The sequence below is a fragment of the Moschus berezovskii genome, chromosome 27, assembly GCF_049115385.1.
Source record: "Moschus berezovskii isolate FMDL1 chromosome 27, NW_MosBer_1.0, whole genome shotgun sequence".
Taxonomy (NCBI): Eukaryota; Metazoa; Chordata; class Mammalia; order Artiodactyla; family Moschidae; genus Moschus; species Moschus berezovskii.
The window spans coordinates 14,335,279-14,360,034 of NC_142486.1; the positions used below are offsets into that span (position 1 = coordinate 14,335,279).

A 24,756-nucleotide genomic window follows, 5' to 3' on the forward strand; every position below is an offset into this window, starting at 1 on the left:
TCAGGGAGACCGGGTGGGGACACCTCCACTCGCTTATGCCTGCGGGACACCGGTAAGCTCAAGCGAAGCCTGTATGCCTAGTGCCGTCCGGCCCGCAGGCGTGATCACCCGGCTCTTAGCCTTGACCCTGGACCCCCACCAGCAGTCCCCTGGTCCCCGAGCCCCTACCCAGGGGCCCTGCGCTCCTTGGCATTGCGGACGTACACATAAAGATACAAGGAGATTCAGTCTATGGTACCAGCATGCTGGCCTGGATTCAATTGTGCGTGCAAATACTTGATTTTTAAATTATATTAATTTTTGCTCTGATTTCATGTTCACCAAAGCAACCTTCTGGCTTGAATCTTGACACTGTAAACAAAGTAGAACCCAGGATAGTACAAATAAATATTTATTACAAGAATTGGCAAGGCCTAAAGATTTTTTTCCCCCTAAATGCTTACAATATAAAAATAAGTAAAAGTAAGATGCAAAAGTTTATACTGTACGATCCTGCTGCTGCTGCTGCTGCTAAATCCACACAGCTGTAGATAGACGTGAAGTGTTATCATCAGTGTTACAGGTGATTTCCATTTTCTTCTGCATATATTCTGAGTTTTTGAAAATTTCTATCATGAACATGCATTAATATTATAATCAGAATGAAAACAGTGGGAACTTGCCTGAATTTTCAGTGGTTAAGACTTCCTCTCCAGTGCAGGGGGTGTGGGTTTGATCCCTGGTCCGGGAGTTATTATCCCACCTGTCTCTAGGCAGAAAAACCAAAACATGAAACAGAAGCAATAATGTAACAAATTCAATAAAGCCTTCACAATAAAAAATGGTCCACATTAAAAAAAAGAAAGAAACCAATGATCTTCTTAAAACTAGCAAATGGGCACAAGTAACTAAAGTTGATCTGCTTCTGTATGTGTGTCTGTGTGTGTGTGTGTCTCCATGTGTAAACACACACGCTCAGTCCTATCCAACTCTTTGCAACCCCACATGCTATAGCCCGCCATACTCCTCTCTCCATGGGATTTTCCAGGCAATAATACTAGAGTGGGTTGCCATTTTTATCCAAGTGCATCTTCCTGACCCAGGATACAAACCATGCTCTCTTGCGCCTCCTGCATTAGCAGGCAGATTCTTTCCCATTAGCACCACCAAGAAAGAAACCAATAACCGTTTTAAAGTTCGCAAATGGGCACAAATAAGGTAGATCTGCTTCTATAAATTTATCATTTTCCATTTGAAAGTCAACCTGAACATAATTAGTTGAAAGTTGACTTTCTGCTGTTTGGTAGAGATCAGAGAAAACTTGGTTTCTGAATGCGTGACCCTGACAACCAGACCCTGAACCGTGAAGTCCATTGGCCAGTTCCATTCCACCTTCATTTTGCAGCCATGTATAAACTGAATCTGGAAATGAAATTTTGGGACTTGCAAGCAATGAGAATGGATAGGTCACCAAAGAAAGGAGGGTAGGTGGATAACAGATCCCAAGATTAGCCCTAAGACACCCTGTGTTATGGGTAGAGGGGACGAAGAGGAGGAATGAGCAGGTCACCATCTCCTTGCGGATAAATTCAGACCCCTTAGTATAGTCTCTTGTGGTCTGACTGGTCCCCCTGATCCCTGGCTCTGAGTTCCAGAACACACCATGCTTCTGCTGCTTCTGGGCCCTGGCTTAGGACCTTCCCTCTGTTTGGAAGCCCTTCCACCCTGACTAGTTAACTCCCCTCTTCCCCATCACTCTCATTCTTCAGGGATCATTTCAGAGTTTTGTTTGTTTGTTTGTTCTTTAGCTACACCATTTGGCTGGAAGAATCTTAGTTCCCCAACCAGGGATGGAACCGAGGCCCTCAACAGTGAAAGAGCAGAGTCTCAACCATGAGATCATGAAGGAATTCTCTTTTTTTCCAAATACCTTTATCTTCACATCTCTTGGCTTCCGGTTCATTCCTTCCGCATACACACAGGCCCCAAGTTCACTGAGCAGTTTGGTCCTTGGCTCAGGTCCCCTCTCCATCATACCTCCTGTCCCTATCAGTGGCCTTCCCATCCTGGGCCTTTGTTCTGTGACCACCTTGACTTTATCTACCTTTCCATTACCTGTTGTGACTCATTTACTGGATCATGTTCTAGGTTCTTTTCATTTTCTGTTACCCCTGACTTCTGAGATTCCTCCCGGCCTACCATTTCTTCTAATTTTCATCATTCCCATTTACTCTAAAGTTGCTCTTTTACCAGATCCAAGCTCAGTTTTTTTCTATCCTCCCCATTTTTTTTTTTTTTTAATCTTAGGTCTCACCTCCCAGCACGTGGTGGGTTAGTTCCCCATCCTGGGATTGAACCTGTGCCCCCTGCTTTGGAAGGCAGAATCTTAACCACAGAACCACCAGGGAAATCATGTCCTCCCCATTTTTCTGAACTGAGCTCTCCTTCCGCAGTTTTTCAGCCTGAAAGCCATTCTAAAACTACACCCTGACCCTCGCAGGGGTCCCCCTCCATTCTGTAGCTTTTCTTCTGGAACCTCTCCACTCCTGCCTCCCCTTTACTCTTCCTCAGTTGCTGCCACCACCCACTTCACCCTTGGGAGAATCTTCTCACAAGCCCCCAACCCTGACGGGAATGAAACCAGCTTCCGCTTTGCTGCTCGCGAAGGTGGGCACACAGACTCCTTCTATCCTAAGGACTTGTGTACACAGGGAGAAAGAGGAAACCAAGCTAACAAACGCAGGGAAGTTACTGAGCTCCGTCTCTCATGGGCACTGGTCTGTAGTTGCTGCTTCTCTTTTGAAACTTTCCTCTAGTTACTTATTTTATAGTATTCACTTGTTTGTTTATTTGTGCCAGGTCTTACTTGTGGCATGTGGGATCTTCCTCCTTGACTAGGAATCAAACCCACACTCCCTGCATTGGGAGCATCAAGTCTTAGCCACAGTACCACCAGGGAAGTCCCGAAAGCTTTCTTTTAAAGATCTGTCAGAGGAGTTGCCTGCATTGGCAGGCAGATGGCTAATTCATCTGCTCTCCGGTGAACTGCTGAAAATCTGAAATGGTCTTGAGGGAGGGATTCTTCCTTGACAGGTAACTAAGGCTGCTTCTCCCCCACCCACCCAGAGCATTGCTTCCCATTTACAAATTGCCAACTCCAGGCTTTTCCCCCTTACTGTTGTTTATCTAACAAGACAACTGACAAGTGAACCAGCCTTAAATCTCAGCAACATCCCAGTAAAGCCCACGGCAAGACTGGTGCTCCCCATTTGACTTTCACTTCACGCATGGAATACTGGAGAGCCAGAGGAGCATAGGATGTGCCAGAGAGAGACGTTGGAACTCCAAGTAGTGGGGGACCAGGGAAGAAGGATACACCTTGTGTGGAGAGCTGGCTTCCTCAGCAGTTCCGTCCAGGACAAACGTGAGTTCCTCCACAAAGGCAGATTAAAGCCTAAAGCTAAAAGCTTAGGCTTTTGGGCACCTCACTAGCTAGAGCCCCTTCTGACGTCCTCAGGGGTATGGGAGCAGTTGATCACACAGTATTGCAGATGCCACTGGTGCCCCGTGTCCCATCCCCTTTGGCAGCCTCTGATTTCAGTCCAAGCTGAGTTCCCTGAAAATACAATTACCAGCGACCAATCCATGTGATCACTCACCTACAGCCAGACATCCTGGAATGTGAAGTCAAGTCAGCCTTAGGAAGCATCACTTCAAACAGCTAGTGGAGATGATGAAATTCCTGTTGAGCTATTTCAAATCCTAAAAGATGATGCTGTGAAAGTGCTGCACTCAGTATGCCTGCAAATTTGGAAAACTCAGCAGTGGCCAGAGGACTGGAAAAGGTCAGTTTTCATTCCAATCCCAAAGAAAGGCAATGACAAAAATGTTCAAACTGCCACACAGTTGCACTCATCTCACAGGCTAGTAAAGTAATGCTCAAAATTCTCCAAGCCAGGCTTCAGCAATATGTGAACCCTGAACTTGCAGATGTTCAAGCTGGTTTTAGAAAAGTCATAGAGGTACCAGAGGTCAAATTGCGAACATCCGCTGGATCACAAAAAAGCAAGAGAGTTCCAGGAAAACATCTATTTCTGCTTTATTGACTATCTCAAAGCCTTTGACTGTGTGGATCACAATAAACTATGGAAAATTCTTCAAGAGATGGGCATACCAGACCACCTGACCTGCCTCTTGAGAAATCTCTTTGCATTACAGGAAGCAACAGTTAGAACAGGACATGGAACAACAGGACTGTTTCCAAATAGGAAAAGGAGTGCGTCAAGGTTCTATATTGTTACCCTGCTTATTTAACTTATATGCAGAGTATATCATGAGAAACGCTGGGCTAGATGAAGCACAAGCTGGAATCAAGACTGCTGGGAGAAACATCAATAACCTCAGATATGCAGATGACACAACATTTGTGGCAGAAAGTGAGGAAGAACTAAAGAACCTCTTAATGAAAGTAAAAGCAGAGAGTGAAAAAGCTGGCTTAAAGCTCAACATTCAGAAAACTAAGATCATGGCATCCGGTCCCATCACTTCATGGCAAATGATGGGAAAACAGTCTAAACAATAGCTGACTTTATTTTTGGGGCTCCAAAATCACTGCCTATGGTGACTGCAGCCATCAAATTAAAAGATGCTTACAGCTTGGAAGGAAAGTTGTGATCAATCTAGACAGCATATTAAAAAGCAGAGACATTACTTTGCCAACAAAGGTCTGTCTCGTCAAGGCTATGGTTTTTCCAATAGTCATGTATGGATGTGAGAGTTGGACTATAAAGAAAGCTGAGCACCAAAGAATTGATGCTTTTGAAATGTGGTGTTGGAGAAGACTCTTCAGAGTCCTTTGGACTGCAAGGAGATAATAACCAGTCCATCCTAAAGGAGATCAGTCCTGAGTGTCCATTGGAAGGACTGATGTTGAAGCCGAAGCTCCAATCCTTTGGCCACCTGATGCGAAGAGCTGACTCATTTGAAAAGACCCTGATCCTGGGAAAGATTGAAAGCAGGAGGAGAAGGGAACAACAGAGGATTAGATGGTTGGATGGCATCACCAACTCAAAAGACATGGGTTTGGGTGAACTCTGGGAGTTGGTGATGGACAGGCAGGCCTAGCTTGCTCTGGTCCGTGGGGTCACAAAATGTCATACATGACTGAGCAACTGAACTGAACTGAACTGAAACCCCTGAAAACAGAGGCTCACCGCAAACAGAAGGCCTACTTTGGCTCTGAATGGCTCAATCTCCTTCTTCAGTGGAGCTGAGAAGTGGAGGTAAAATTGGTGTTAATAATCTTGAGATATCATCATTCAAAGAGAGATAGGAACCATTGCATAAGTGTTTCAGCCTTTCCTGCAATAGGAAGGAAATCTGGGAGACATTATGTACGATCAAGGTGTGACCTTGATTATGCACTTTGATATTAGCTTTTCATTCTTCTCTTTCTTTCTCTTCCTGCTACCATACTTCTGGGCATGTTTTTGAAATCAGTGCCTGCATGGAATAGGCCTTTGTCCTGGGGCTTCTCTGCTCGTCCAGTGGGGAGGACTCAGCCCTTCCACTACAGAGGGTGCTGGTTCCATCCCTGGTTGAAGAACTAAGATTCTACATGCTCACAGGGTGGCCAAGATAATAATAATAATAATAGGCCTTTGTCTTCAGCTCTGCTTTCAAGAAAACCCAACTGGAAGTGGCTCTGGGAAGTCAGCCCTTAGAAGAGGATTCTGGAACAAGACAGCCTTTGCAGTCATTCAGCAACAAGGGCCCTACTGTCACTCCAGTGAGTGGAGGGCGTAGCTCCTGAGGTGCCGTAACACTAGAATCACGAAGATTACATGTTATGCGTTGAGATAAGGTACAGGTGGAAGGGGAAATAGTAGGCCAAGCAATAGAACTGGAATGAAACATGAATAAGGGTAATTTTAAGGACTGTAAAGGTAGCTGGGCTTGCTAACTTCCCAGAGACACTTCAATAAAAAGAATGACAGGCTGTGTTCAGCCAACTAGCAATCCAGGGCCCAGTGAAGCCAGAAGGCCTACTTGGCGCTGTTTACAGAGACCTTCATCTCCTGCAGTTGCAGGAAGAGTACTGAAAACTGGGCCCAGCATTTAACCATAAGCCACCAGAGCTTACGATGTGAGTCCTATGAGGCTCATAGGGAAGGACTGAGAGATAAGATGTGGGATGTGGACCTTGGGGTGGTTGAAATGAACCTCTTGAACCCCAGCTTTACCTGAATCCTCTAACTTCAGTTAAAGAAGCCCTACCTGCCTTGAGAGTGGCCTCCTCTTGACAGAAACCACAGATGACGCTCTCATCTGAGGGGACCTCCCTGCTGGTCCAGTGGCCAAGACTTAACGCTCCCAATGTGGGAGAACTGGGTTTGATCCCTGGTCAGGGAAGTAGATCCCACAATCTGCAACTAAGACCCAGACCAGGGAAGTACATAAATAAATTTTTTTAAGGAAAAGGATCTCACTTGAGGAGTCTGCCTCACAGGAAGTCCTCCTCTATATCCCAAGCCTCCTCGCCTCTGGCCCCCAGACCAATAACTGGGTCAGGTGTCAGCACAGGATGAGCAGGGAAGTACAAGCACCGCTCCAAGCAAAGAGCTCAATCATGGAGCATTACAGGAGCTGCCGAATGTGTCCTGATAGAAAGGGTGAGCCTGTGAAAGAGCAGAGCTCAGTCTGTCAGACCAAAGTGTGGAGGTAAAGCTAGATACAGAGGGTTTATTGAGAGAGGGTGGGGCTACTGATCTGGGACTCAGGACATAATGTTCTAGAAAGGAGATCTGGACTCAATCTTATGACACTCCTGGGAAGGTTCCTCCAATCTTGATCACAATGGTGGTGAACTAAATGAGGGGGGATGTTGGAACTGCCGTGGAGTATTGATGAAGGCCAAGTGGAAGCCCTGGCAGCTCCCAATCCGCCCCACATCTCACCCTCTTAGATAGTAAGCCAGAAGCATTACTCCACCCCCTCTGGAACTATAGAGTGGAGCCATCTTCCAAGACACAGTGTGCAGGGTGCTGGTCAGCACTGTGTCCTCCTCCAGTGCCCCTCCATGGCCCCTGCAAAGTTGTCACTAGTGGGTCCAGTGTCAGGAGACTTCCAGGGGTGTGCCTGCTACTCACTGTGCCAGCCTGCTTGCCCGCCACCCTGATGCCCAGGTGCGGGGCCAAGATGACCGCTTGCTACACTGTCACTGGGCGTATATGGGTTGTGGAGGAGAAACGAGGCCAGAAGTTACAGAGAAGTACAGTTGCAAGCAGATAATTCATTTTTGTTAATACCTGGTCATAATGCAGGATCATTCCTTACACAGAATAGCCTCAGTAATTGAGAAAAGTCTATCATTATTATACATGGGCTTCCCTTGTGGCTTAGCTGGTAAAGAATCCACCTACAGTGCAGGAGACATGGGTTCAATCTCTGTGTTGGGAAGATCCCCTGGCAAAAGGAAAGGCTACCCGCCTCCTGTATTCTGGCCTGGACAATTTCATGGACTGTAGAGTCTGTGGGGTTGCAAAGAGTCAGACACGACTGAGCGACTTTCACTTCACTTTATCGTTATACATACGTATGTATATACAAACACACCGTTTTCTTTTCCTTAAGATATATGTGGATATAAGCTGGAATCAAGATTGCCAGTAGAAATAACAATAATCTCAGATACACAGATGACACCACCCTTATGACAGGAAGTGAAGAAGAGCCTCTCGATGAACGTGAAAGGGAGAGGGAGTGAAAAAGTTGGCTTAGAGCTCAACATTCAGAAAACTAAGATCATCGCATCCAGTCCCATCACTTCATGGCATATAGATGGGGAAACAGTGGAAACAGTGGCTGACTTTATTTTTTTGGGCTCTAAAATCACTGCAGATGTTGACTGCAGCCATGAAATTAAAAGATGCTTACTCCTTGGAAGGAAAGTAATGACCAACCTAGACAGCATATTAAAAAGCAGAGACATTACTTTGTCAACAAAGGTCTGTCTAGATTTTCCAGTAGTCATGTATGTATGTGAGAGTTGGACTATAAAGAAAGCTGAGTGCCAAAGAATTGATGCTTTTGAACTGTGGTGTTAGAAAAGACTCTTTAGAGTCCCTTGGACTGCAAGGAGATAAAACCAACCCATCCTAAAGGAGACCAGTCCTGAGTGTTCATTGGAACGACTGACGTTGAAGCTGAAACTCCAGTACTTTGGCCATCTGATGGGAAGAGCTGATTCATTTTAAAAGGCCCTGATGCTGGGAGAGATTGAAGGCAAGAGGAGAAGGGGACAACAGAGGATGAGATGGTTGGATGGGATCACCGACTCAATGGACATGAGTTTGGGTATACTTTAGGAGTTGGTATGGTGATGGACAGGGAGGCCTGGCATGCTGCAGTCCATGGAGTCGCAAAGAGTTGGACATGACTGAGCAACTGAACTGAACTGAACTGATGAAGGGGATTCCTTGGGACATTTTTCCCACTGCTTTTTCCTCCTGTCCTTCAGCTCCTTTCTCCTGGGACTTGAGCCCAGCCAAAACCCATGATGCCTGGCTTCAGGACCTAATGAAGCTCAGGCTCTGATGAATGATTGCAAAAATTCAGTTAGAGACACAGCAATAGGTAAGAGATGGATTTGTTAGGATTCAGAGAGAAGTACACCCTGCAGGGTGTGGGCCATTGCAGAGTGCAAGGGCTTAGGCCTTAGAATGTGATTGGGCTAGGTTTTGTGAGCTGGGTGAATTCATATGCTAATGAGTGGAAGGATCATCCCAGACATTAAGAAACCACCCACTCTTCTTTTGACAGTGTCTTGGAGCTGTCCTGCCACCTCTGGGTGTGTCATTTAGCTTACACATTGGGGATTAAGGTTTACTTCAATTTGATTTATCATCTTGGACCCAACTGATTTTAATCAGTTTATGTTAATGCCCTTGCACTATGTCATTCTTTGAAAGGTTGTGCCCTGCCCTCTTCCCTCCTGTTTCATGCTCTTTTCCTTATCCCCATCCGGGCCCACAATGTTGCCTCTACAATCTTCTGGAGAGACAACCAGAAAATAGCTGGCCCTTGGAAGGGAAACACTGTATAATATCCAGTTCCTCTAGATATTCAGACCTTCATCTTCCAACAGGTGGGCTATTTAGCCAAAGAGTGTTTCCTGCAACATGTGCAACACCAGCATCTCTCAGTGAACCCACCAGGGCAGGTGAAAGGCACACAGTGCCTGCTAGAAGTCCATCTGTTGGCATCCCGTCAAAGGCAATTGGGCTTCCAGGGATAATGTTTGCCACTTTGGGAGTTAAGCCCTGCAGGCCGTTTGGGAAGAAATTTCTCCCTGCCTTCAAAATCTTGCAGCTATTGCAGTCCTGATAGAAGATGCTTTAAAACTCTCTTTTGGGGGCAAACTATTTTTACCAGCCACCGAGTGAAACAACTTCTAAATGGGAGAGGCCATTTATGGGTGTCTGATCAAAGAATCCTCAGATATCAAGTGATGCTGATGGAAAATCCAGGCCTCACTATACCCCCTTGTGAGGTTCTTAACCCAGCCACCCTCCTGCCTACCCCCGAGGGCTCTCTCCCCTTTCACTCTTGCCTAGAAACCTTGGCCCACTTGAAAAAACCCCGAGACGGATTGTCGGAAGATCCTCTGACCCATCCTGAGGAAATCTGGTACACTGATGGAAGCTGCTTTGTCTTGGGTGGAAAAAGAAGAGCCAGATATGCAGCAGTCTCCAATTTTGAGACCATAGAGTCTAAACGTTTGCCACCAGGTACTTCAGCCCAATTAGCTGAGCTCATAGCCCTGACTCGAGCTTTAGACCTGGGAAAAGGAAAAAGAGTAGCCGTTTACACTGACTCCAAGTATGCCTTTCTGGTGCTACATGCGCATGCTGCTGTTTGGAAAGAAAGAGGCCACTTGACCACCCGAGGGTCCCCAGTCAAATACGGTGATCAAATCCTTAGACTCTTGGAGGCAGTCCATCTGCCCACCGAGATTCAGTCTGCCACTGTAAAGGACACCAAAAAGGGAGCACAGAAGTGGCACGAGGGAACCAAGCAGCTGATCAGGCAGCTAAGAGAGCAGCATTACAGAACCATGACCTAATAGGGGCTGCCACCTTAATTTCACAGACAGATTTGCCAGAAACTCCGTCATAAACTGAAGGTGAGACTCTTAAAGCTAAGAGTGAGGACTTTCAAGAAGATCATATGGGGTGGTTCTAAAAGGAGGGACTCCTTTTGCTGCCTGGGAACCTCCAATGGAAGTTGGTTAACTCCTTACATGCCACCACTCATTGGGGGAAAGGCCCTCCAAAGATTACTAGAAAGGTCTTTCAGAGGAACAGGCCTCCAAACGACTATAAGGCAAGTGGTCTCCTCTTGTCCCACTTGGCAATTAAACAACCCCGAAGGAGCTTGAAGACTCCAGCTGGCCCAGCCTGCCCAAAGACGTGGGACCTATCCAGGAGAGGACTGGAAGATGGACTTCACCCAGATGCCAGTTTCTCAAGGGTATAAATACCTATTAGTCATGATAGATACATTCACAGGATGGATTGAAGGCTTTTCTACCTGGACTGAGAGGGCTGAGGAGGTGGTAAAAAAAACTGCTCCATGAAATCATTCTGAGATTTGGTCTGCCCAGGTCATTACAAAGTAACAATGGGACATCATTTACTTCTAGGGTCACTCAAGGGGTCTCTAAAGCTTTGGGCATTACTTATTATCTCCATTGTGCCTGGAGGCCTCAGTCTTCAGGAAAAGTAGAAAGAGCCAACCAATTCTTAAAATCAGCAATAAAAATGATAACCCAGGAGACCTCTCTGGGATGGAAGGAGGCTTTACCAATAGCTTTCCTCCACACCAGTATTGTCTCTAAGGAACAGGTTGGTCTTAGTCCTTCTGAGATGTTCTATGGGGACCTTTTCTTTATGTCAATGACCTCTTCCTAGATCTAGAGTCTCAGACCCTCCAGTCTTATACCATGGCCATTGGTCAATTCCAACAGGATATACGCTTGTGGGGTGTCAACCAGGACCCAAAAGATTCTAAGGTGTCACTGCTATATGCCCCAGGGACTCAAGTCCTAATTAAAGTCTGGAAAGATGGGTCCCCAAAGGCTCAACTCCAGCCCACACGGAGGGGCCCCTACCCTGTAATACTTTCTACCCCCACAGCAGTCAAGGTACCAGGACACGACTCCTAGATTCACTACTCACAATTCAAGCCGTGGAAGAAAACAGAAGAGGACACTCAATACACCTGTGAGCCCCTGGGAGATCTCAGATGCCTATTCAGAACTACAAATGAGTGCCATTCTAATGAACACTCTAGTTTCTGGGGATAAGATTTCTCAGGACAGCTCTAAAGAACCAACACAGTGTGGCAGGGGTTGTACTCCAAAACAGACAGGAGATAGATCTTCTGATCCCTGAACAAGGAGCGACTTGAGCCATCCTGGCGATGGGAATTTGGAGTTGGCTAATGCCCCTATTGGGCTCCAAAATCACTGTGGATGCTGATTGCATCCATGCAATTAAAAGATGCTTACTCCTTGGAAGGAAAGTTATGACCAACCTAGATAGTATATTAAAAAGCAGAGACATTACTTTGCCAACAAAGGTCCGTCTAGTCAAGACTGTGGTTTTTCCAGTGGTCATGTATGGATGTGAGAGTTGGACTGTGAAGAAGGCTGATCGCCAAAGAATTGATGCTTTTGAACTGTGGTGTTGGAGAAGACTCTTGAGAGTCCCTTGGACTCCAAGGAGATCCAAACAGTGCATTCTAAAGGAGATCAGTCCTGGGTGTTCATTGGAAGGACTGATGCTAAAGCTGAAACTGCAATACTTTGGCCACCTCATGCAATGAGTTGACTCACTGGAAAAGACTCTGATGCTGGGAAGGATTGGGGGCGGGAGGAGAAGGGGACGACAGAGAATGAGATGGCTGGATGGCATCACCGACTCGATGGACATGAGGTTGAGTGAACTCTGGGAGTTGGTGATGGACAGGGAGGTCTGGCGTGCATTGATTCACGGGGTCGCAAAGAGTCGGACACGACTGAGCGACTGAATTGAACTGAATGCCCCTACTAGCCATTGTTATGCCATATTGATGCTGCTTATGATTGCTCCACGTGTTATCAATTGTCTAACCCATTTTGTCTATGCCCAGGTCAACAAACTACAACATGCAGTGCTGGTTCAACAAGGATATATAAAATTACAGCCGACCATGGAAAATATTGCTCCTCCTTAGATGGATACTGCTATAAGAAGGACTCTGAGGCCTGAGACTAGCAAGAGGGGGAGGCCCAATGCCCCTCGCTGTGCCAGTTCAGCAGGAAGCATCCAGAAAGACCTCGACGCCCATATTCCCAAAGAATTAGGCCTCCCATCTCTTGAGGGAGGAATGTTAGGTAGTTAGAATAGGAAAAAGGAGTCCAGAAGAGCAGTGGCTAAAAGACAAGTAAGGGAAAAGCCCACAGAAATAGAACAAAGGAAGGTCCAAGGACTGGAGTGAGGACCTTGGGTAGAACAAACAGCACTCCTGGCTAGCCCAATTTACATAGGGCAGGCCCAGGGGGAGGAAAAAAACATAAAATGAGGAGCCAGAGGGCCGGGGGTCTCTCTCACCTGCTTGCGTGCATGCTCTCTCCCTCCCCTCCCTCTCCCCTCTTCACGTCTTTTGGGTCAGCATGCCCTCACGCCACAAGGATGTATTTTCCTTTTATTTTATAAATAAAACGGAGCTGTAACACTGATCTGTCTGAGAGCTGAGACACGTTCGCTTAACATCCATCGCTTCAAATTTTTGTTGTGACGAGACAGAACTGAGGAAATTACACACTGCCCTGACATTTCATGCTGCTGCTGCTGCTAAGTCTCTTCAGTCGTGTCCGACTCTGTTGGACCCCATGGTTGGCCGCCCACCAGGCTCCCCCATCCCTGGGATTCTCCAGGCAAGAACACTGGAGTGGTTTGCCATTTCCTTCTCCAACGCATGAAAGTGAAAAGTGAAAGTGAAGTCGCTCAGTCATATCTGACTCTCAGCAACCCCATGGACTGCAGCCTACCAGGCTCCTCCGCCCATGGGATTTACCAGGCAAGAGTACTGGAGCGGGTTGCCATTGCCTTCTTCATGACATTTCATAAGTAGTCTCAATTCTACACTTTATTCAGATAAGAGCCTTTAAATCAATTTTAAATGACCTGGAGTGGTGTCTATCCTCTGTTTCTATAGAAAGAGGAAATTCCTGAAATTTTTTTTTCTCTTGCAACATTCTCAAGACTCAATACCTGCTTTCCATTAGCACCTACAGAAAAGGAAGGCCTCAGTTCAGTCAGGTCACTCAGTTGTGTCCGACTCTTTGTGACCCCATGAATCACAGCACACCAGGCCTCCCTGTCCATCACCAACTCCCGGAGTTCACTCAAACTCATGTCCATCGAGTCGGTGATGCCATCCAGCCATCTCATTCTCTGTCGTCCCCTTCTCCTCCCGCCCCCAATCCTTCCCAGCATCAGAGTCTTTTCCAGTGAGTCAACTCATCGCATGAGGTGGCCAAAGTATTGCAGTTTCAGCTTTAGCATCAGTCCTTCCAATGAACACCCAGGATTGATCTCCTTTAGAATGGACTGGTTGGATCTCCTTGCAGTCCAAGGGACTCTCAAGAGTCTTCTCCAGCACCACAGTTCAAAAGCATCAATTCTTTGGCGATCAGCCTTCTTCACAGTCCAACTCTCACATCCATACATGACCACGGGAAAAACCATAGCCTTGACTAGATGGACCTTGGCTGGCAAAGTAATGTCTCTGCTTTTTAATGTGCTATCTAGGTTAGTCATAACTTTCCTTCCAAGGAGTAAGTGTCTTTTAATTTCATGGCTGCAATCAGCATCCACAGTGATTTTGGAGCCCAAAAAAATGAAGTCTGACACTGTCTCCACTGTTTTTCCATCTATTTCCCATGAAGTGATGGGACCAGATGCCATGATCTTTGTTTTCTGAATGTTGAGCTTCAAGCCGAACTTTTCACTCTCCTCTTTCACTTTCATCAAGAGGCTTTGAGTTCCTCTTCACTTTCTGCCATAAGGGTGGTGTCATCTGCATGTCTGAGGTTATTGATATTTCTCCCAGCAATCTTGATTCCAGCCTAGGGACCTCAAAACCCAGCCTACGGAAAGGAAAAAGGCAGATGCTAGTTCTAAACCAGAGGAGTAAGGGACATGTAACTTCTTCCTTGAAGCACCTGATAGAATTTAGCACCCTTGGGACTTTCCTGATGATCCAGTGGCCAATGAATCCCATGGTCCCAATGCCAGGGGCTGGGGCGGGGGCATTCAATCCCTGGTCAGGGAACTAGATCCTGAATGCTGAAACTAAGACCCAGTGCAGTAAATAAGTAAAAAGGTGTATTTAATTAATTTTTTTAAAAGCACCTTCAGGTCACCTTCTCACCTCTCCCTGATCTACCCTGACACTTCTCACAGTCCGGAACAACCCTGTCTATTTCCTCTCAGGAATGCCTGGGGTGGACTGAAGAACAAAGCACTACCATCGGCATCCCCAGGAGAGACATCTCCTGCTCCCAGCCCTAGCAAGCCAGGCACAGCTGGGCACATGCTTTGGCCAGATCCAGTCACGCTGACATGTACAGCTCTGCTCTGTCCGTTTCAATGGCTGGAGAGTATCCCATTGTGTGAATTACCACACAGAGGTGTTGATTTCACCCTTTCCTTTGAGCACTGAGGTGGTTTCCCCTTTTCACTTTACCATCAGCACATTCCTCACATGCCTCCTGACCTTTGGCTCACACATGATACTTTCCCCAGGTGTCTCCTCAAGATGGAGCTGCTGGGACTGGAGAGTGTTCACCTTCCCCTTTTCGACTTCCCTGTCCCTTTCCCTGTTCATCTTCCCCAGGCACTCTCCATGAGGCTGTGCACACTGCTGTTTTTAGTCCCAGTTACTCCACGTGAGCTGACTCATTTGAAAAGACCCTGATGCTGGGAAGGATTGAAGGCGGGAAGAGAAGGGGGCGACAGAGGATGAGATGGTTGGACGGCATCACCGACTCAATGGACATGAGTTTGAGTAAACTCCGGAAGATGGTGATGGACAGGGAGGCCTGGCGCGCTGCAGTCCATGGGGTCACAAAGAGTCGGACACAACTGAGCGACTGAACTGAACTGACTCTACATGAAAGCTAAAGAAAATCGCCCAGCCACCAGCCCCTCTCTGGACCCAGCCCAGGTCCATGCCTCTCCCCTTTGACCACCTCTGCTTGTGTCTGCTTCACAAAGAGGTCTTGCTAATTTTCATCTTGACTAGATCTTTCTGAATCTTTTCTCTTTGTGTTTCATCTTCATTGTATGTCTAAAGCATGGAGTCATGATGCTCTTTGACTGTAAGTCTGCCCTAAGCGACTCTTCTAAGCATCTCTCCCATCCCTCAGCACCCTTCTGTTACCGAGTCCAAGCTCTCTCTACTCACCACACAAAAAGTCCAGTTAACAGAGAGAGATGTCAAGGCAAGGAATACAACTTTACCAGCAAAGCTGGCTGACTGACAAGATGGCAGACTAATGTCTCAAGATAACCATCTTTCTCTGAGTCTGGATGCCAGGTTCTTTTATAGAATGTGGGGAGAGGGGAGGATTAAAGTAAAAAGGCCATCAATCTTGCAGCTGTGTCCTAGAATGGCCAATCTTGGGGAGGGGATGAATTAATTCCTTCCTTCCTGTAGTCATCCATAGGTGGACAGGGTCCTGAACAAAGATGTTTTGGTTTAACATTCTGGCAGAGGGGCTGGGTTCCCTGAGGCAGGCTGTTTTGTATGGACAGTATCCTTTTACTGAACAAGAGCAATGAGAAGCAAAGGTTAAAGTAAAAGAAACAGATCTAACATGGAGTCAGTTCTTCCCTGTAACTTATATACTGGTATTCTTGCTCCTGGGCCCCAGAAATACTTTCCCAGGCTTGTATTGGAGGCTGCATAGTTCTTTCTCCTGTTCTCTGGGTCATGTTTCTAAGTCTGGCTCAGATGCCAGCTCTTTTGTTTCCAGATGGGACAAAACCTCCTCCTGGGATAGCCACTGTCAACCACATTTGCAGTCAGGGCCCTGACTTGGAGCCCTGGCATGAGCCAAACTGTGAGTCTGGCAGCCAATCCTCCTTTCATAACCACGGTGACATGGACCTCACCTGCTCCCAGCAGAATTTCTGCTAAGAGATTCTTACAGGCTCTGGAAGACTGTAAAGTGAACTTATTTGTTCTCTGCTACAGATGAGGAAACAAAGCTGAATGAGAGGCAAGGTGAAATGACTTGCTCAGGGAAACACACCCAAAACTACATTGTCCATTTTTCTTTTTTCTGACACAGCTTGCAGGATCCTGTGGGCTTCCCAGGTGTCTCTTAGTGGTAAAGAACCTGCCTGCCAATGCAGGATACATAAGACATGGGTTTGATTCCTGGGTCAGGAAGATCCCCTGGAGTAGGGCGTGGAAACCCACTCCAGTATTCCTGCCTGAAGAATCCATGGATAGAAGAGCCAGGTGGGCCACAGTCCAGAGAGTTGCAGAGTTGGATATGAATGAAACAACATAGCATGTACACATGCACACAGGATCTTAGTTCCCTGACCAGGGATTGAAGCCAGGACCTGCCAGTGAAAGTGCCAAGTCCTAAAAACTGGACCACCAGGGAGTTCCCTACATTTACCATTGTTGACAGCACATTATCCAGAAGACTTTTTAATGTTTAGAACAGAAAATTATAGAACAAGCTCCGCCTAGTGGTGAGGTGTGTCACCACAAAGTTCCATTCAGTTCAGTTCAGTTCAGTCGCTCAGTAGTGTACAACTCTTTGCGACCCCATGGACCACAGCACTCCAGGCCTCCCTGTCCATCAACAAATCCTGGAGTTTATCCAAACTCATGTCCATTGAGTCGGCGATGTCATCCAACCATCTCATCCTCTGTCGTCCCTTTCTCCTCTCGCCTTCAATCTTTCCCAGCATCAGGGTCTTTTCAAATGAGTCAGCTCTTTCCATCAGGTGGCCAAAGAACTGGGGTTTCAGCTTCAACCTCAGTCCTTCCAATGAACACTCAGGAGTGATTTCCTTTAGGATGGACTGGTTTGATCTCCTTGCAGTCCAAGGGACTCTCAAGAGTCTTCTCTAACACCACAGTTCAAAAGCATCAATTCTTCACCACTCAGCTTTCTTTATAGTCCAACTCTCAAATCCATACATGACTACTGGAAAAACTAGACAGACCTTTGTTGACAAAGTAATGTCTCTGCTTTTTAATACGCTGTCTAGGTTGGTCATAACTTTCCTTCCAAGGAGTCTTTTAATTTCATGGCTGCAGTCACATCTGCAGTGATTTTGGAGCCCCCCCAAATAAAGTCTGCCACTGTTTCCCATCTATTTGCCATAAAGTGATGGGACCAGATGCCATGATCTTAGTTTTCTGAATGTTGTGCTTTAAGCCAGCTTATTCACTCTCCTCTTTCACTTTTGTCAAGAGGCTCTTTAGTTCTTCTTAGCTTGCTGCCATAAGGGTGGTGTCATCTGCCTATCTGAGGTTATTGATATTTTTCCCAGCAATCTTGATTCCAGCTTGTGCTTCATCCAGCCCAGCATTTCTCATGATGTATTCTGCATATAAGTGGTCTGGTATTCCCACCTCTTTCAGAATTTTCCACACTTTATTGTGATCCACACAGTCAAAGGCTTTAGCATAGTCAATAAAGCAAAAGTAGATGTTTTTCTGGAACTCTCTTGCTTTTTTGATGATCCCATGTATGTTGGCAATTTGATCTCTGGTTCTTCTGCCGTTTCTAAATCCAGCTTGAACATCTGGAAGTTCACAGTTATGCATTGTTGAAGCCTGGCTTGGTGAATTTTGAGCATTACTTTATTAGTGTGTGAGATGAGTGCGATTGTGCAGTAGTTTGAGCATTCTTTGTTATTGCCTTTCTTTGGGACTGGAATGAAAACTGACCTTTGCCAGTCCTGTGGCCACTGCTGAGTTTTCCAAATTTGCTGGCATATTGAGTGCATCACTTTTACAGCATCATCTTTTAGGATTTGAAATAGCTCAACTGGAATTTCATCACCGCCACTAGCTTTGTTCGTAGTGATGCTTCCTAAGGCCCACTTGACTTCATTCTGTCTGGCTCTAGGTGAGTGATCACACCGTCATGATCATTTGGGTCATGAAGATCTTTTTTGTATATTTCTTCTGTGTATTCTTGACACCTTAATATCTTCTGCTTCTGTTAGGTTCATACCATTTCTGTCCTTTATTGAGCCCATCTTTGCATGAAATGTTTCCTTGGTATCTCTCATTTTCTTGAATAGATCTTTAGTCTTTCCCATTCTATTGTTTTTCTCTATTTCTTTGCACTGATCACTGAGGAAGGTTTTCTTATCTCTTCTTGCTATTCTTTGGAACTCTGCATTCATATGGGTGTATCTTTCCTTTTCTCCTTTGCTTTTCACTTCTCTTCTTTTCACAGCTATTTGTAAGGCCTCCTCAGACAGCCATTTTGCTTTTTTTGCATTTTTCTTGGGGACAGTCTTGATCCGTCTCCTGTAAAATGTCATGAACCTCTGTCCATAGTTCATCAGGCACTCTATTAGATCTAGTCCCTTAAATCTATTTCTCACTTGCACTGTATAATCATAAGGGATTTGATTTAGGTCATACCTGAATGGGCTAGTGGTTTTTCCTACTTTCTTCAACTGAAGTCTGATTTTTGGCAATACGGAGTTCATGATCTGAGCCACAGTCAGCTCCCAGTCTTGTTTTTGCTGACTGTATAGAGCTTCTCCATCTTTGGCTGGAAATAATATAATCAATCTGATTTCGGTGTTGGCCATCTGGAGATGTCCATGTGTAGACTCTTCTCTTATGTTGTTGGAAGAGGGTATTCGCTATGACCAGTGCATTCTCTTGGCAAAATTCTATTAGCCTTTGCCCTGCTTCATTCTATACTCAAAAGCCAAATTTGCCTGTTCCTCCAGGTGTTTCTTGACTTCCTACTTTTCCATTCCAGTACCCTATAATGAAAAGGACATCTTTTTTGGGTGTTAGTTCTAAAAGGTCTTGTAGGTCTTCATAGAACTGTTCAACTTCAGCTTCTTCAGTGTTACTGGTCAGGGCATAGACTTTGATTACTGTGATACTGAATGGTTTGCCTTGGAAATGAACAGAGATCATTCTGTCATTTTTGAGATTGATCCAAGTACTGCATTTCAGACTCTTTTGTTGACTAGGATGGCTACTCCATTTCTTCTAAGGGATTCTTGCCCACAGTAGTAGATATAATGGTCATCTGAGTTAAATTCAACCATTCCAGTCCATTTTGGTTCGCTGATTCCTAAAATGTCAATGTTCACTCTTGCTATCTCCTGTTTGACCACTTCCACTTTGCCTTGATTCATGGACCTAACATTCCAGGTTCCTACGCAATATTGCTCTTTACAGCATCAGACCTTGCTTCTATCACCACTCACATCCACAACTGGGTGTTGTTTTTGCTTTGGCTCCATCTCTTCATTCTTTCTGGAGTTATTTCTCCATTGATCTCCAGTAGCATTTTGGGCACCTACTGACCTGGGGAGTTAATCTTTCAGTGTCCCATTTTTTTGCCTTTTCATACTGTCCGTGGGGTTCCCAAGGCAAGAACACTGAAGTGGCTTGCCATTCCCTTCTCCAGTGGACCACATTTTGTCAGAACTCTCCACCATGACCCATCTGTCTTGGGTGTCCCTACACAGCATGGCTTAGTTTCATTGAGTTATACAAGGCTTTGGCCCATGTGATTAGATTGGTTAGTTTTCTGTGATTGTGGTTTGTATCTGTCTGCCCTCTGATGCCCTCTCTCAGTGCCTACCATCTTACTGGGGTTTCTCTTACCTTTGATGTATCCCCTTCATAGCCTGTCAGAAAATCTGCTAAATACCTGACCTGTGCTCACAGTTTTCATTGGCCTGATCCTTGGCACAAATAAGATTAAGGACAGAAGAACTCCCACTGGCTTGGGTAACAGTTACTGGGGCTCTGCAGATAGTGTCTTTGGGACATACCCAGGAGTAGCCTACCTGGAGTCCCTCAATTGCGCCTACTGCCGCTCGACTGTTCATGGGGGTTTGAGGAAACAAGAAACGAGAGGTTGTAAAGGAATTCAGATTTTGTTAGGCATATGTCCCTCCAGCCATAGGAGCGAGGACCTCCTACCTTAACTGGAGGTCTTCTGGAATCTGAGACTGAGCTACATGAACTTTCTGCTGAGTTTGTTATTAGCTGTCCTGGTTTCCAGCACGCTGGGCTTGTCACTTCCCCTGCACTGGGTTTTCTTCGTGTTCAGCTCCCACCAAAGGAGCTTTCACCGAGTTGGGCTCCTGCTGTACTTGGCCTCCTCCTTGCGGGGGCCACGCTGAGGTTGTTTCAGCCAGGTTAAATCTGAACCACGGCACCAAAGATGTCAGGAGAGTGTGTAATTTCCTCGGTTCTGTCTCGTCACACAAAAATTTGAAGTGACGGATGTTAAAGCCCTCGGACAGAATGTGTTTCAGCTCTCAGACAGACCGTGTTACAGCTCTCGGCTCTTGGACAGATCAGTGTTACAGCTCCATGTTACACCTCAGTTTTATTTAGAAAATGAAAGGAAAATACATCCTCGAGGCGTGAGGGCATGCCAACACAAAAGACACAGAGGAGAGAGAGAGTGCGTGTGTGTGTGAGCACGGGAGAGACCAACCCCTGGCCCTTTGGCTCCTCTTTTTATATGGTTTTTTTTCCCTCCCCTCCTGCCCTATGTAAATCGGGCCAGCCTGGAGTTCTGTTTGTTCTACCTGAGATCCTCACTCCAGTCCTCAGATCTTCCTTTGCCCAATTTTGTGGGCTTTTCCCTTCCTTGTCTTTTCAGTTCAGTTCAGTCGCTCAGTCGTGTCCGACTCTTTGCGACCCCATGAATCACAGCACGCCAGGCCTCCCTGTCCATCACCAACTCCCGGAGTTCACTCAAACTCATGTCCATCGAGTCGGTGATGCCATCCAGCCATCTCATTCTCTGTCGTCCCCTTCTCCTCCCGCCCCCAATCCCTCCCAGCATCAGAGTCTTTTCCAGTGAGTCAACTCGTCGCGTGAGGTGGCCAAAGTATTGCAGTTTCCTTGTCTTTTAGCCACTGCCCTTCTGAACTCCTTTTTCCTATTCTAACTACCTAACATGAAAGTTCTGCCCAGAGTTGAAACTTATTCTATCTTCTGTTACTAAAAACTGTTCTGGGGGATGAGATACTGACACGTGCAATTGCATGGAGTATCTCAAAAACATGGTACTGAACAAAAGAAATGAGACACAAAAAGCACACTGTATCATTCTATTTATGTGGAACTCTAGAAAAGCCAGATCTACTCTATGGTGACACAGTGTTGATCAATGGTTGCCTGAGGCCAGGGGTGGAGTCAAGACAGACTGGGCAGAGTGGTGGAAAAGTTCTTTTTTCTTTGGTTGCACCACATCGCTTGCTGGATCTTAGTTTCCAGACCACGGATCAAAACTGGGCCCCCTGCAGTGGAAAAGCCAGGGATATCCAAAAGTTCTGTATTTTGATGGTGCTGGCAGGTATTCAGGTATACACATTTGTCAAGCCTTATCAAACTGTACACTTAGAACAAGTGTGTACTTCATCATTTGTAAACTATACCTCAAGAGAATTTGTTTTAAACAATTGGGACAAAAGTCCTTGCAACTATTTCTACAAGGTGAGGAAGGTTCTTTTCAGACACTCAGACTTGTCTTTAGATCTTGTAAAAATAATCTTTAACGTCTAAAATATTTGTTATTTTAATTGGTTGTTATACTTGATAATTGTTGTCCTGGTACTGACACTAAAATAGTAATTGATATTTCTAGTGACATCCCTGTATTCCTAAAATACACACACATTCTAAGGATGAAAACTGGCAGTTCCCTCTTCTCTATATATGTATGAATGTGTAATGAAACCCATGACTCTGCAATTCCTTGTTTGAACATGAGTTTGAATGTCTTTGGGAGGTAGTATAGCAGAGTGACTAAGAGCATAAATCTCTTACCAGAGTCAGATTCTACCTCTGTTCCTTACTTAACTTTTCTGTGCCTCAGTCACTCTAATTCTAACATGAGAATTTCAGTTGTTGGAGAAGTGAATGAGTTAATTCATGTAAAACACCCAGGTAAGTACCTGGCATGATAGTCAGGCTAGTTATGCTGGAATAACTAACAACAATCTCAGTTGTTTGAAACAGTAATAAGCATGCATTTTTTTTTGTGCCATTTTGTATATTTATTCAATTAGAAATTGCCAGGTTTATGGTGCACATTTCTCAAATAAAATTAGATTATAATCATTAGCATGATTCTAAATATGCTAATTTATAGGTAAAGTAATGCCAAAGTTAAATTTGAGCCATATCATTGAGAAGAAACTGGAAAAGTTTGAATTTATAAAAACACAAGTTCTACTCCTTAATTTTGCTACAGGTTTTTCTCTGATCTTGGCAAGTCACTACTTCCATTTGTCTTTGTGTTCCCATCTATAAAACTGTGGTCATTATACTTGACACTGCCTTTCTTAAGAGGGTATTATGAGGATGAATAAAGTAATGCATTGTGGTAGAAACAATAAAGGTTTATATCTCATCATGCCACACATCCATCAGAAGTTGGAAGAGAGGCATTTATCACCCTAAGTCACTCAGGAATTTAGGCCAATGGAAGTTCCATTTGGACACATGCTTCCAAGATCACAAGGCAGGAATAAGGGATGTGGCAGTTCAGGCACTGGCTCTTAAATTTTCTGTTATCTAAATCTCCTTGGGGGGAACTCCCTGGCAACCCAGTGGTTCGGACTCCATGCTTCCACTGCAGGGGGCAGGGGTTCGCTCCTTGGTCTGGAAACTACATGCCACAGCAAAAAAAAAAGAAAAAAAAGAATCAATCAATCAATCAATAAAGCTCATTTGGCAAAAATAGTCATATGGTCACACCTAACTTTCAAGGGGCATGGACCAAGTGTCTAGAAAAGGGCAGTACCAGAAAAATGTTTGGTGAAAAACACTAAAGATTACCATGGTTACCTATTATAATTCAACTTTAAAGTAAGTATAAGAGAACTCAGTGAGGAGGTAACATTTAAGCCAAGACCTGGATCACAGAGTAGAAGAAACTATGAGAGCATTGCATGCAAAGTCCATAAAGCAGGAATGGGCTTGAAGCATTTGAGGAACAGGAAAATGACTCAGATGTTTGGAAAATGGTGAATAAGAGTGAGAGGTGGCAGGGCTGGGACACACAGATTCTTGAGGGCCATGGTAAGGAGTCTGAATTTTACTCCAAGGTGTACTGGGAAGTCACTGGAAGATTTTAACCAGATAACAAGGTGTAATTTTTATAAAGACCCTTCATTCTGCTTGCTCTGAGGGATGGGTAAGCATGGAGGAAGGGAACTCAGTTAAGAAGCAATAGTCCAAGTGAAAGATGCCTGTGGTCTGGACCAGCAGAGCAGCAATAGGGGTGGAAAGGAGCAAACACAGATCAGTTTTGGAAGTAGAGCTGATGGTTGGGTTGTGCAGGGTGAGGGGAAGGAAGGAATCGAGAACGACTCCTAGGTTTCTGGCCCGAGAAGCTGAGTGGCTCTTGAGACGTAGATTTCTTCTGGAGTAGAAGCTGGTGGTAGTAAAGTTTTCTGAATCAAGAGTTTTGATTTGTCCATATTAATAATGAGGCACTTTTAATATTTCAGGGTTGATACCAGGTAGTTGTTCAGTCGCCAAGTCATGTCTCATTGTTTTGAGATCCCATGAACTACAGTCTGCCAGGCTTCTGTCCATGGGATTTGCCAGGCAAGAATACTGGAGGGGGTTGCCATTCCCTTCTTCAGGGGATCTTTGTGACCCAGGGATTGAACCCGAGTCTCCTGCATTGGCAGGTAGGTTCTTTACCACTGAACCACCAGGGAAATTGATCATGGAGCTAGTACTTCAGTATATGAATTTGGAGATCTGTGGAGTGGAAAATGCTGGAGATATGAACTTGGGGATTGTATAAGTGTTCTACTGCTGCATAACAAGAAACCCACAAATCTAGCAGCCTACAACAACAAACATTTATCGTTTCCTGGTTTCTGTTGGTCAGGAAATTGGGAGTGGCTTAGCTGGGTAATGATGGTTTGGGATCTCATAAAGTTGTGGTCAAGATGTCAGCTGGAATGGAAGTCAACTGAAAGCTTAATGAGGGCTGGAGAATGGTTTACCCACACAGCTATTGGCAGGAGGCTTCCACTTCTCACCCTGTGCCACTTCTATAGGCTGCTTCCCCTGAAGCATGCGATCCAAGAAACAGCAATAGGCAGAAGTTACACAATGACCTTGTCTTGGAAGCAACATACCATCAATTCTGCCATTGTTCATCTCACATAGACCAACCCTCATATGATATGAGAAGAGATTATAAAGAGATACAAGTTTCAAAAGATTCTCTTGGCATATAGTGTACTAAGTCACGGAAATGGATGAGTTAATTTGGTGGGGTGAGGCTATAGAACAGAGAACCCTGAGACACTCCCAACATCTGAAGATGGGACAAAAGAGAGGGAGCCAGAAGAGAAAGCAGAGAAATGGCCAGTGAGGTTGGAGGAAAATGAAGAGGATGTAGCTTCATGGAAAAGTAAGCGCTTTTCCTTGAACAACCAAGCCAAAGGT

At 45.4% G+C, this 24,756-nt stretch overlaps 1 protein-coding gene and 1 long non-coding RNA gene across 3 annotated transcripts in view; one reads left to right on the forward strand and one right to left on the reverse strand.

Moving 5' to 3' along the window:
* Positions 1-24,756, reverse strand: part of LOC129545583 (beta-glucuronidase-like) — a 63,810-nt gene that overhangs the window by 12,979 nt on the left and 26,075 nt on the right. For both annotated transcript variants that reach the window (XM_088833208.1, XM_088833207.1), the window contains one exon: positions 663-748. The gene's annotated coding sequence lies outside the window, so the exon portion shown is untranslated. The remainder of the gene's footprint in view (positions 1-662; positions 749-24,756) is intronic.
* Positions 505-12,760, forward strand: LOC148773640 (uncharacterized). Its single transcript, XR_016036635.1, has 2 exons — positions 505-5,767; positions 12,172-12,760. It is a non-coding gene; the product is annotated as an uncharacterized LOC148773640 (long non-coding RNA).